A 12,506-nucleotide genomic window follows, 5' to 3' on the forward strand; every position below is an offset into this window, starting at 1 on the left:
CTGCAGGTTGCACCGCTGGCTGTACATAGTAGGGAGGTTTAGTCCCACGTAATCCGTGGGTACTTTACGTGTGTGTACCACGTGATACTCAGTGACCCACGTACAGACGTTTTCTGATTCACGACATACCCTGTATGGAGGCTCACCCACGTTCCGCCAAAACGTGGGTGAAAATCAGAATGGAGCACATTGTGCGAGCTGTGAGAGTGCTCAGCTGAAGAAGTTTCCGAAGCACGAAATCAAAATATTCGATGAGCTTCTTAGGCCCGGGTAGCTTCGTCTTTGACCAGGTTTGGGCCTTTCGCTTCATGCTTTTTGTTTGTTCCGTGTGACTAAACACAACATTGCAACGTGGGTGCCCTTCATCCACTTTACGTGTATCACCCACGTACGCGTTTCCGTTACGTGGGAACTAAACCTCCCTAGTACCTGTGCACCACGACCTCTACCGTGACGACAGCCTATCCCACGGCCGTATCCTCTCTCTCTGCCACGTCCCCTTCCACCATTAGTAGCACTCATCTCAGCGACACTGTCATCTGTGACATCCATGTCACTCTCACTGGCGCTGCTTTCACTCGCCATGTCATCGTTGCTGTCGTCTTCAGAATAAATATTTTCAACAGGATTGTCTGGCTCCACAAACTCATCTTCGCTGGATGAGGCAGCGACAGGGTCGTCAGGAAGGGTCTCCAGAAGCGAAAGAGCTTGCTCCGCGTCCATGGCTTGCATAGCAGGGCAAACAGTCGTGAGGCCAGCTCAAGCAAAAGTCGAAAACATCTGCAGGCAATACCAAAAGTCGCAGGTACGCACTTTTCCCAAAGCGCTTTTTTCAAGTCGCGATTTCCGCGATTTTTTATATTGCATCACACAAAAAATTGTTGGCACCCTCTGCGTGTACATCTTGGCTACCAGTAGGGAAAATCCCAGCTCTCTGCGGTGAACCAGTCCAGCGCTGTGCGCATAGAAGTCATCGACCGCGAGCGGTCGAAATTTGTACGTACAAACGGTAAAGGGTTAAAGAGGTTCCGCATAACGTAATTGCGTTAGTGAAAACAAGAGTACATAAACCAGAGTGTGCAACTGTGCATATCAGATCGGAAACAGCGCAGTTCGTGCACTACGTCACCCTGATGAGGTCAGCCAAGCTGCGACTTGCGTACAGCTCAAATTTTCATGTTTCATAGCCCGGAAATCAGCCACGTTTGCTTGATTTTAGACGTCCAGTTTCAGGATTTCGGTGTTTTGTGTCACTATGTACACTGCGTACATCCACCGACAAGTAAAGTCACCAGGCTGTCCGTATCAAAAAACCGAAATCAGGACAAACTCAGTGACCTGCACCACCGCGACTGGTTACGCAACTTTTCACCGTACCTGTGGCTTACCATGCCGTCAGAAATGACGTACTGCACGAATTACGCTCCCACAGGAACCATCCCGAGTTGCACACTCTGGTTTATGTACTCTTGGTAAAAAACGTAGTCGATCTACGGAAAGTCTTACGTAAACTGCATGCGAATCTGTGCACCTACGTTATCAGAACCCTGTCTACACTCTCTGTAGACAACTTTCCGCAAGTGGAGTGCAAACTCGCGAATTCACGGGTTTATCCCGCCCACTAACGTAAAGTTGCTCAACTTTACGTAGTGCAGAACCTCTCTAATGCTGGCTTATGATGTTCTAAATCATAAGACTAGGGCTCAAACGGTCACGGTTTTACCCCCAACGGTTAACTGCGAAGCTAACGGTCGGTTTAACGGTTAAAACCTATAAGCCACGGCAATCCTGCGGACTCTTTTTTAACCGTATATTTGACCATACTCATTCAAAAAATGTACCCTATTCAGTACAACGCACACATGTACATTCTCTTGCATGCTCATTCATACATACTCTCACACCAAGAGACCAGATATGACCGAGTTGACAGCCCAGAAATTGCGTACGCGTGCGACAGCCTGCGAAAGGGCATACTTTGCAACGACCTGATACTTGAAAAAATTGACTGAAAAAGTTACTGCGTAACCGTTATCTTTATCGGTTAACCGTTAATTCTTTGTAACCGGTCTGCAAGCGGTTAATCGGACTAACCGTTTGAGCCTTACATAAGACTGACCAAAGCCCGTTGTTGGGTGGATGTTGCTTTGCGTTGTCGAATTGTGGTTTGACCGTTTTTGTCTGGTCTTGCCGTCCCGTCATCATCCCAGGCCAGCATTCCCCGAAGCCTTGGAGTGCAGCTTGCGCTCGGCTCGATGGCGTTGTCCTTCCCCTCTTTGGAATTAGCACTAATATCCATGAACCTTCCAAGTTAGAAGGCCGTTGGTTAGCGCTATCGAGCAGTGCTCAAGCTGACTTTCATGCCGTGGAATGTCTCAGTACTCCCTGTCAGTTTTGTGCTAGATTGTGCACGTCTGACTGTTCAAAATCTGGTTTAGTTGGTGGACTCGATCGCATAACTTGTGCCCACAATTTCCCATGTTACAAAGCCCGACGTAGTCGGCGCAACATTTGTTTTACCATATTCATTCCATACTCTGCCCCCCCCCCACCGAAATGAGCGCAGCTTGCTATGTTGGATGACGGAAAGTGCATATATTCACACGCACCTGTACAGCGTCGGTCGGCTTGCGATTTTGGCTTACCCCCCCCCCCCCCCCCCGCGCACGTACCAATGAACGATGTTTGTTCCAGGGACCACAACAACTTTTATGCCCCCCCCCCCCCCCCACCACCCCTCCCGAATTGAATCCGGATTGTACAGATCTCCTTATGTGTCTGGCACGGCAAACTTTTTTCTTCTTTTCTTCGATTGAACCATCATGGTGTAAGAGTCCACAACCGGGAGTTCCCGATTTCGATCCCTTTCTACGGGCCAGCTGTGCAGCGTACGGCTTCCGCACTATAATTAGTTGAGCCATTCTACGTAAGTGGGCGGGAAAACCCGTGAATTTGCGAGTTTGCACTCCGCTTACGGAAAGTTGGCTACGTAGAGTACGTAGATAGGGCTCTGATAACGTAGGTACTCCATAAGAGAATTGGGGTATAAATGTAAGACTCTTTATCCAGCCGTACACTGCCGCGTGTAGAGTTGACAAGGTCAGCTACATTATTTGAAAACTCTGTATTGCAGAACACAGATCTGCATGCAGTGTGCGTAAAGCGGGATTCACAGAAGCTTTTTTGCGATGCGATGGACGTTGCGACGCGATCTGCGACGGAGGCGTGAGATGCAAACTCGCGAAATTCCATTCTTAGAAGAAGTCAGCGATGCGACGACGCCTTGCTGATTTGGCGCGAAGTTCAATGCAGGTGGGTACGTCACCATGGTATTCGCGTAGTTTGGCACAACCTGTACACATTTACAGGCAACTCTTGAACCTTTGTACGACTTTGCTGCAGAAAAGGTCAAAATTGTACGCCACATCGCTTGTCGCATCGCAGTTGCGGCAGTTGCGTGGGCTGCAAGGTGGCTACGATTTGGGGATTTCCCAGTTTCACGGCCGTCGCATCACAAAAATACTTCTGTGAATCCCGCTTAATGTAATTCCGTAGAGCGGAACCTCTCTATTAATATCTTCAGTATAACTATAGGCGGGACACTTGTGTGTACCATTCACTACGTACCTTTCCGGTTTTCCCTGAAAACCACGGGCTAAGAAATATGCAGCCCGGCTAGCTCAGTCGGTAGAGCATGAGACTCTTAATCTCAGGGTCGTGGGTTCGAGCCCCACGTTGGGCGCTTACTTTTTTTCATTGAGAGTTCGATCTCGTGACCACGGTAACCGGCTTAGTTCTCTGATTGACTCGCATTGTTCTGTTTTCTTCCCTTTGTTGACTGTTTCCAGCATAGTTCTCTCGCAGAGCACGTCCTTGCCATTAATTTTCTGGAGTGACAGTCGCGGATGGGCACGATGCGCGTGGTGCAGTCAGCTCCTAGCTTCTCGGCTAATCGGTTGATGCCACCCAAGAGGCAGGCGGCGTGTCAAGAAATGCTTCACAACAGCCCCCGCAGCATATTATAACTTATAAGGTAAGCAAACTGGCGTGTCTAGATTCACAGGACCGGCGAAAGCAGTTTTGATTTGTCCGGCCATGCCCTACCTAGGCTTACATGCTATGTATGATGTGGAGGGGATACACATGACCTCTTCAGCAGTAAGTACAGGTTCCTGCACGGGTATGAGGGCAGTACCGCGGAATCCAGCCCGTGCCGCGATAGCGGCAAGGGCTGGATGAGCAGCGGTACTGACCGAGAATGAGTGACTGGAACGTGTTTCCCGTATGCACCCAAGCCAAGGAGATCACTCACAATCTTTGTTGTTTGAGTTTACATGAACCATTCTGTGACTCGAGTCCTGTATGAGGCTGTGACTCTGTGTGAGCTGAGTGAGAGTGACTTCGACAACCGTACACAGACTACAGTACATGACTTTTGCATGTACTTTCAGACCACAGAAGCTTGTCATTGAAATGGTAGACTCATGAGTGGATTCTGTCCACTGCCCACCGTCAAGTGACGAAGGGCAGTGGATTCTGTCCACTGCCCGTCGTGAAGTGACGACGGCCAGTGAAACTAGTTCCATCAACATTCAGCAGGCAGGATCGCGCTTTCCAGCCCGCGTAATTTGATCTGTCATTGGTCGACTCCAAGGCGACAGTCATGTGACATACGGGAAACACTCATTCAGGGGCGTCACACACGGTACGGCCACTACGGTATTGACCGTACCAATATTTGCCCCAGGTACTCCGTGAATCAAGAAAATGCACTAATTTAGGCTCTTGATTTTCCAAAATTTTTGGCTCAGCCATCGCTCCCCCACGAGTAAATTGTACTTCAGCTGGCTGACCGTGCCACACTAAATTACCTTCCGACGCCACTGCCTGACATTGGTGGCCAAAAGTCAGTCCGTCCATGGCCTGACCAACCGGACCGAGTCCACCGGGCATGTGAATGTACCGTATATCCCCGAATGTAAGTCGCACACCGTTTTACACTAAATTTCAAGAGTAAAGAGGGGGTGCGACTTACAATCGATCCTCGCTTCCTAGTCATGTGAATATATTGAAAATGTTTGGCTCAGTCCCCAGACCTGAAAATGGGGGTACGACTTTTAATAGAGTGTGACGTATAATCGGAGAAATACCGTGTACCAAGAACTGGCCATGGGTGTGGGCGAGATCCTCGGTGGCCTACTTGGTATTGCACTATCCCTGACTCCCTGGTAAGATACAGGAGGTGCTGGGTTTGAATCCCATGCGTGCTTCCTTCTTTTGCAACATAGACTATCATCTCCACTTGCCAAAGCAGCTTGTCTCCGTGGCGCAATCGGTTAGCGCGTTCGGCTGTTAACCGAAAGCAAGAGTACATGAAAACCAGAGTGTGCAGCTTGGGGCCTTTTCTGCTATGGGTGTCTGTCACGGCGAAATTCCGTGATTACATCATATTTGGCCCAGATCTGAGGCGGGAAGTGGCGTAGTGCGTACAACTGAGCTGCAGTTGTGCAGAAAGAGACCTGCTTGAATCCTGCTTGTACGCACTACATCACTAAAATGATGTAATCACGGAATTTCGCCGTGACAGCAACCCATCCGAGCTGCACACTCTGGTTTTCATGTACTCTTGCCGAAAGGTTGGTGGTTCAAGCCCACCCGGGGACGACCATCTCCTTTTTTTTGGGAATATTCTTTGTGCGCAGCAAAGAGAAAAAAGTTGGAGGAATGTTTTTGGAAAATTGGGGTCAAATACCCCCCCCATATTTTATTTCTTCAAAATCAAAAATTGGTGCGGCAAATGTGACACCTACCGCACCGGTCTCGACACCCCTGCCATGGTGTGTGTTTGTTTGGAATTTCCTACCAACTGTCGAGGATTGTGAAAAGAGAACCCAAAGGGCATAACCATGACAACATTGCGACGTTACATCAGGAGACGATGGATTATGCCGCGGAACTTCTCTGCCGTACTGTTGTGGTGTTATTGGCATGGTGTTGTAGTGTTAGTAGTTCATGAATGGCTGATGTAGAAGCGGTGATGATGACCACTAGAGTCAGAATGTGTTCATAGGGAAGCTGACTGCTGGTTGGAAATCAAGATCGTACTCACTAGGATCATTTCTATAGTACGTATCCCGTCTTTGTTCTCCTACAAAGACAACCGCATAAGCCATGAGGATGACATGTAGCATCCTCCCTTGAGCGGGAAGCGCACCAGCACGACAGCATCCATGTTTGGATGCAAGAGCGCTGGTGATTGATGACCGTTCTGCACTGTCCTTCTGGTCAGTGTGGAGGGGGAGGCTGCTTTATGAGTGGCTCCTTTATATTTCAATGAAAGGAAAAAAGTACTCATGTTTTCCAGTCCATGCTGGCTTATATTGGGCGCTATCGATTACACGTTTACGCAATTCTGGAACTGTTTTTTAAAATTCTGGAATGACCAGAATGAGCGGATTCCGGCCTTGTAAACGAACGACTGGAATTCACAACCAGAAGGACAGAAGGACAGTGCAGAACGGTCATCAATCACCAGCACTCTTGTATCCAAACATGGATGCGCCAGAATTGCACAGTCGGTGTGTTACCAGTCTGGTCATGACTCAAGCGTGCGAAGAGCCTCCCTGGCCGGCGTGTGCGCGATGCTGGGTCCACGTGCGCGCGAGGGTGTACGTCATCTCTTTTTGCAATTCATCAATTTTATTCATGTCACGTCACAAACAAGGGAGGCTCTTCACACGCTTGAGTCATGACCAGACTGGTAACACACCGACTGTGCAATTCTGGCGCCAGAATTAGAGAAATTCCGCCCTCCCTTTTTATTGAGGCCTCGCTCTTCACCCCAGGGCAGAGAGTTTTACAGGTATGCAGTTGACTGGTTGTTTGGTTTCTCGGTCATGCACAATGCTTTTCTGTGGTTAATAGGCAGTTACTTTGGCATCATACTTACTCAGTTGATTGTGTGGGATATGGAAGAATCCTACCATTAAAAATCGAGTGGTTTTCTGTAAATTTGTGTGAATTAGAGGCACACATTAAATTCGGGTTCCCCGACCTCTAAAGTTGCTTTGGAGACGCGTTGGCTGCATGCGCCCACCGCATGCACCATGAACCGAAACCGCGTTTTCTATTTTATTTTGCACGTGGTGTACGGTGTGTGTACCTTGTGTTTCGCGCGGCTTGAACGTTACCATGGACAAATGCCGAAAATGCGAAAAAATATTTCAAAAGTCCTACGGAGGACCCAACGTAGGAAAGAGCTTTCCTACGGAAATCCGTAGAGAGATTTACGTATGAAAGTTGCCCTCGCTCCCCGGCGCGTACGACATACGGATTTTCATATGTAATTACGTAGAGCGAAACCTCCCTACTACGTACCTTTCCGGTTTTCCCTGAAGACCACGGGCTAAGAAATAATATGCAGCCCGGCTAGCTCAGTCGATAGAGCATGAGACTCTTAATCTCAGGGTCGTGGGTTCGAGCCCCACGTTGGGCGCTTACTTTTTTTCATTGAAGAGTTCTGTCTGTGACCACGGTAACCGGCTTAGCTCTCCGATTGACTCGCGTTGTTCTGTTTTCTTCCTTTTGTTGGCTGTTTCCGGCATAGTTCTCTCGCAGAGCATGTCTGTGACATTAATTTTCTGGAGTGACTGTCGTGGACGGGCACGATGCACGTGGTCCAGTCAGCTCCTAGCTTCTCGGCTAATCGGTTGATGCTACCTGAGAGGAATGCAGCGTGTCAAGAAACACTTCACAACGGCCCCCGCAGCATATTTATATATGGTAAGCAAGCTGGCGGGCTTAGATTCACAGGACCGGTGAAAGCAGTTTTTGATGTGTCCGCCTATACTGTAAGCCTGCAAATTTTCGGCCCATTCAAATTTTGGCCTGCCAGGGCTTAAACAAAATTTCGGCCGCATCAAATTTTCGGCCAAAGACAACCAGGCCGAAAATAGCTGAAAATAAATACGCGCCGAATATTTGTTGACTTGCAGTACCCTACCTAGCCTAACATGCTTTGTGTATGATATTGAGGGAATATACAGTCATGACTTCTTCAGCAGCAAACGCATTTTGGCGGCCAAAAGTTAGTCTCGCCATGGCCTGACCAACCGGACCGGATCCATCGGGCATATGCATGAACCGTATTTCCCCGAATGTAAGTCGCCCCATTTTACACTAAACTCCAAGAGCAAAGAAGGGGGTGCGACTTGCAATCGAACCTGACTTCCTTGTGATGTCAATGCATGTATATTGAAACAATTATGGGTCAGACCTGAAATGGGGTTGTGAACTACCGTAAAGTACCGCCAGAGCGCCCCACCATCTCCTCCTCTCGTGGTCGTCTTGTGGAGGTGGTTTCCTGTCTGTAGGTCATACGACACGAACCTTGAAGTACACACATTGCAGTCAATCCGTATCCAGTTTACCTTCGAGCGGATGCGAGCTCCACATGAAAACATGCCAAGTGTGACCGTAGTACACTAAGGTTCTCACATCGTACAAACTTAGTAGCATTCTGCCATACGATTTTCTTCCCTTGGCTGTAAAATCAAGGTGGGGCGCTCTCGCGAGACGGGGCGCTCTGGCGGTACTTTACGGTATAATCGAGTATGACTTATAATCGGAGAAATACGGTAGCAAGAACTGGCCATGGGTGTGGTTGAGATCCCCAGTAGCCTGCTTGGTATTGCACTGTCCCCGACTCCCTGGTAAGATACAGGAGGTGCTGGGTTCGGATCCCGTGTGTGGTTCCTTCTTTTGCAACAGAGACTATCATCTCCACTTGCTAAAGCAACTTGTCTCCGTGGCGCAATCGGTTAGCGCGTTCGGCTGTTAACCGAAAGGTTGGTGGTTCAAGCCCACCCGGGGACGACCATCTTTTTTTGCATTATAGTCTTGTTGTAAAATGATGTGTTGTTTTCCTGTGTGATGGCATTCCCCAAACTGTCTCGTCTAGTCGCGTGCATGTGTGATATGAGCATGCGCGATTTTGTAGTCGAGAGTCCTTTTGTCAGTCTTCTTGATCGTCCCTTTGAGTGTTGTCTCCGTTTCCGTCTTGTCAATATAAATAATGTAATACAAACCAGTCTTGTCCTTTGTGTCCTGCGTCCCGGGGAACGGAATGGCTGTGATTCCGTTACAGTCTTTGTGTGCACGAAAGACAGACAAAAGTGGGTGGAAATTTAAAATTGGGGCCAAATTTATTGCTTCGAGAGGCACAAGATAAGTACATTTATTGCTGCGGTAAATGCTGCATCTGCCGCACCAGTTCTAACACCCTTGCCTTGGTGTGTGTCTGTTTGGGAATTCCTACCGACTGCCGAGGAATGGGAAAGGAGAACCCAAAGGGCATAACCATGACAACAGTGAGACGTATTAGAGGCGATGGATTATGCCGCGGAACTTTTCTGCCGTACTGTTGTGGTGTTGTTGTTGGCACGGCACGGTCTGGTAGTGTTAGTAGCTCATGAATGGCTGATGTAGAATGGGTGATGATGAACACTAGAGTCAGAATATGTTCATAGTGAAGCTGAGTGCTGGTTGAAAATCAAGATCGTACTCACTAGGATCATTTCTATAGTACGTATCCCGTCTTTGTTCTCCTACAAAGACAACCGCATAAGCCACGAGGATGACATGTAGCATCCTCCCCTGAGCGGGAAGCGCACCAGCACGACAGCATCCATGTTTGGATGCAAGAGTGCTGGTGATTGATGACCGTTCTGCACTGTCCTTCTGGTCAGTGTGGAGGGGGAGGCTGCTTTATGAGTGGCTCCATTCTTTATAATAATAATAATACGAAGTAGTGGTTGCGACTTCGGCGATGACTTGTAAGAAAGGGTTTGCTCCCCACACGTCAAGTGTCAAGTAAAGTCGGCGGAATAGCGCGAGCTCCGGTGTGGGGAGCAAACCCTTTCTTACAAGTCATCGCCGAAGTCGCAACCACTACTTCGTACTGTTGTGCCCAGCGCGGGCTTGCGACTAGTTGGTTTGGAGGTGACAGCGTTGCGAATGACCGAGGGTCCTCGACGTCTGTCTCACCGTCCAGGAGCGACACTGACTCACGCTGCTATCTGGTGTTCACGAGGTGTTTGTCGCGCTGGAAGCGGAGCGTCTCTGTAAGTTTGTATCCCTGGTGATGTTTGTGCCTGGAGAGCACTATATAAGTGGTGCTCTTCAGGCACAATCTTCCTCAGCCTACTCAAGCTCAACTGATGAGGGGTGAATTCCCCGAAACACTGTGTATTGAGCAGGGAGTGGTGCTTTCTTGCAGGTTTGCCGAGTCGAAGGTTCGATGGACTTCTCGTGTGCTCTGGATAGCAGTCGTGAGTCAGTCAAGTGTCAAGTAAAGTCGGCGGAATAGCGCGTGCTCCGGTGTGGGGAGCAAACCCTTTCTTAATAATAATAATAATAATAATAATGAAGTTGGTTGCTCCAACGAGGAGCACACGCTTCTTGCCGAACTTGACACTTCTAAGTTAATAATAATAATAATAATAATAATAATAATAATAATAATAATAATAATAATAATAATAATAATAATAATTCAACTCATTGGGTTGTAGTTTCCATCATGAGTTTGATTCCATCGTGAGTTTGATTCCATCGTGAGTTTTGATTCTATTTGCTATTTTTCGTTCCATTTTTGAGCTCATATTTTATTTTCCTGATTTCTTCTCCAGTGTATGTTGTATTGCATTTTAATACATTGTGTTAATTTTTGCCCGTAAAAGAGGCTTGCACCATAAAAAAAAAAAAAAAAAAAATAATAATAATAATAATAATAATAATAATAATAATAATTTGAAACTCGGATGTTGAGCCATAAATAAATGTAAAATAGAAAAGGACATATGGATACGAGTTTAGAGTAACTCTCCATCACTGTAACATGATACTATATACAGTCAGAAAGGAGTACTGTAGGAGTTTGGCTTTCGGCTTGTACAATTCGTTTTCGCAAAGCTTCCCTTTCTTTACTTATCTTTGATATTTATGACCCACCCAAGTTGGGTGGTGTGCTGCTTTGCTGCTTCGAATTGTAGTTAGACCGCTTTGTCAAATATCGTACTGGTCTCGTCATCGTCCAGTAACAATCGACATTCTTTGTTCCGTTGGGACTGTGGCTTTTGCTCGTTTTCGTTGCGCTTGCCTTCCCCTCTTTGGTCTTTTCCATAACCTTGAACCTTCCAAGTTGGAAGGCTGTCGGTTAGCGCTACGGAGATGTGTTAAAGTTAGGTGTCAGGACGTCGAATGTCTCAGTACTCTGTCAGTTTTGTGCCTAGTTATTGCACTTTCTGACTGTATATAGTATCATGTTACAGTGATGGAGAGTTACTCTAAACTCGTATCCATATGTCCTTTTCTATTTTACAATAATAATAATAATAATAATAATAATAATAATAATAATAATAATAATAATAACGACTACACCATAGCTCAGTGGTTAGAGCATCGCTGGCTACAAACGAGGGTCCCTGGTTCGAGTCCTGGTGGTGACAGTCAATTTTTTTCTTCAGACTTTTCCCGTTTGTCTCTTTCCCTCAAACCAGTTAATATTTTATGACTTGGGGCTCCCCGCGTGCTAGTTTGTACGTGAAGTGTGTGGGTTACAGTGAGGGCTGCGTCCCACCCGCCTGTGTGGATTCACAGGAAGTGTGTGTTACGAAGTCTGAAGAGAATGTTGAACGGCCTCTGCTGGGATGACGACTACACCATAGCTCAGTGGTTAGAGCATCGCTGGCTACAAACGAGGGTCCCTGGTTCGAGTCCTGGTGGTGACAGTCAATTTTTTCTTCAGACTTTTCCCGTTTGTCTCTTTCCCTCAAACCAGTTAATAATAATAATAATAATAATAATAACGAAGGTACGTGTTAGGTCGTAAGTATCCACGCAAACACACATCCAGTCAAAATAAGGCACTTGTCAAAGTATCCGAACGTTTTCGGTCCCTTCTCATCAAGGATTATACAGGGAATGGCTCAAGTTGAAAAGACTAAAACTTATATAGCGTAAAGATATGAGATAACAACACTCGTGACAAGGTGAAAAAAGTATCAAGTTCAGCACGACACAAAACTCGAAGGACATAATAATAGCGACAAGAACATAGTGAGCAAATTAAGTTACATTGTTAACACCTCGACGAGGAGTAACACCAAACAATTGTAGCGACAACACATTTTCTTTTTGTACGCAAAGTTCAGGATCTAACTTACGGATATACAAAGCTTCTAACACAGCCAGATGCAACGCACATCTACCACGTGACAATATTGAGAACACATTATCACTGTACAACTCACGACAATTGGTACGGGCTGACAGATGTTGCTTGATGGACGAAGTGCGGTTAACACGTTTGGATTGTGTCTGCCTTGAGAAAGGACCGATTCGGCACATGTAGCGACAATTATGATACTATTATTAATCTTGCCGATATCCCTCTGACGCAACTACAAAAGGACGTGCTGTGCGGCGGTTTGGATTTTGGCATT

The 12,506-nt window shown here is 47.0% G+C and overlaps 1 long non-coding RNA gene and 5 other non-coding genes across 6 annotated transcripts in view; all 6 read left to right on the plus strand.

Annotated features, from left to right (window-relative positions):
- LOC135821923 (uncharacterized) overlaps positions 1 to 12,506 on the plus strand; it is a 104,588-nt gene that overhangs the window by 15,176 nt on the left and 76,906 nt on the right. The window contains exons 2-3 of the long non-coding RNA XR_010554419.1: positions 3,849 to 4,033; positions 7,607 to 7,782. This is a non-coding gene — a long non-coding RNA (uncharacterized LOC135821923). The remainder of the gene's footprint in view (positions 1 to 3,848; positions 4,034 to 7,606; positions 7,783 to 12,506) is intronic.
- Positions 3,670 to 3,742, plus strand: Trnak-cuu (transfer RNA lysine (anticodon CUU)). Its single transcript has one exon. It is a non-coding gene; the product is annotated as a tRNA-Lys (tRNA).
- Positions 5,318 to 5,664, plus strand: Trnan-guu (transfer RNA asparagine (anticodon GUU)). The gene is made up of 2 exons: positions 5,318 to 5,355; positions 5,629 to 5,664. It is a non-coding gene; the product is annotated as a tRNA-Asn (tRNA).
- Positions 6,096 to 6,319, plus strand: LOC135821959 (small nucleolar RNA U3). Its single transcript, XR_010554448.1, has one exon. It is a non-coding gene; the product is annotated as a small nucleolar RNA U3 (small nucleolar RNA).
- Trnan-guu (transfer RNA asparagine (anticodon GUU)) lies at positions 8,801 to 8,874 on the plus strand. The gene has a single exon. It is a non-coding gene; the product is annotated as a tRNA-Asn (tRNA).
- LOC135821965 (small nucleolar RNA U3) lies at positions 9,553 to 9,776 on the plus strand. The gene has a single exon (XR_010554453.1). It is a non-coding gene; the product is annotated as a small nucleolar RNA U3 (small nucleolar RNA).

Source organism: Sycon ciliatum, chromosome 7 (genome assembly GCF_964019385.1).
Source record: "Sycon ciliatum chromosome 7, ocSycCili1.1, whole genome shotgun sequence".
NCBI classification, from domain to species: Eukaryota; Metazoa; Porifera; class Calcarea; order Leucosolenida; family Sycettidae; genus Sycon; species Sycon ciliatum.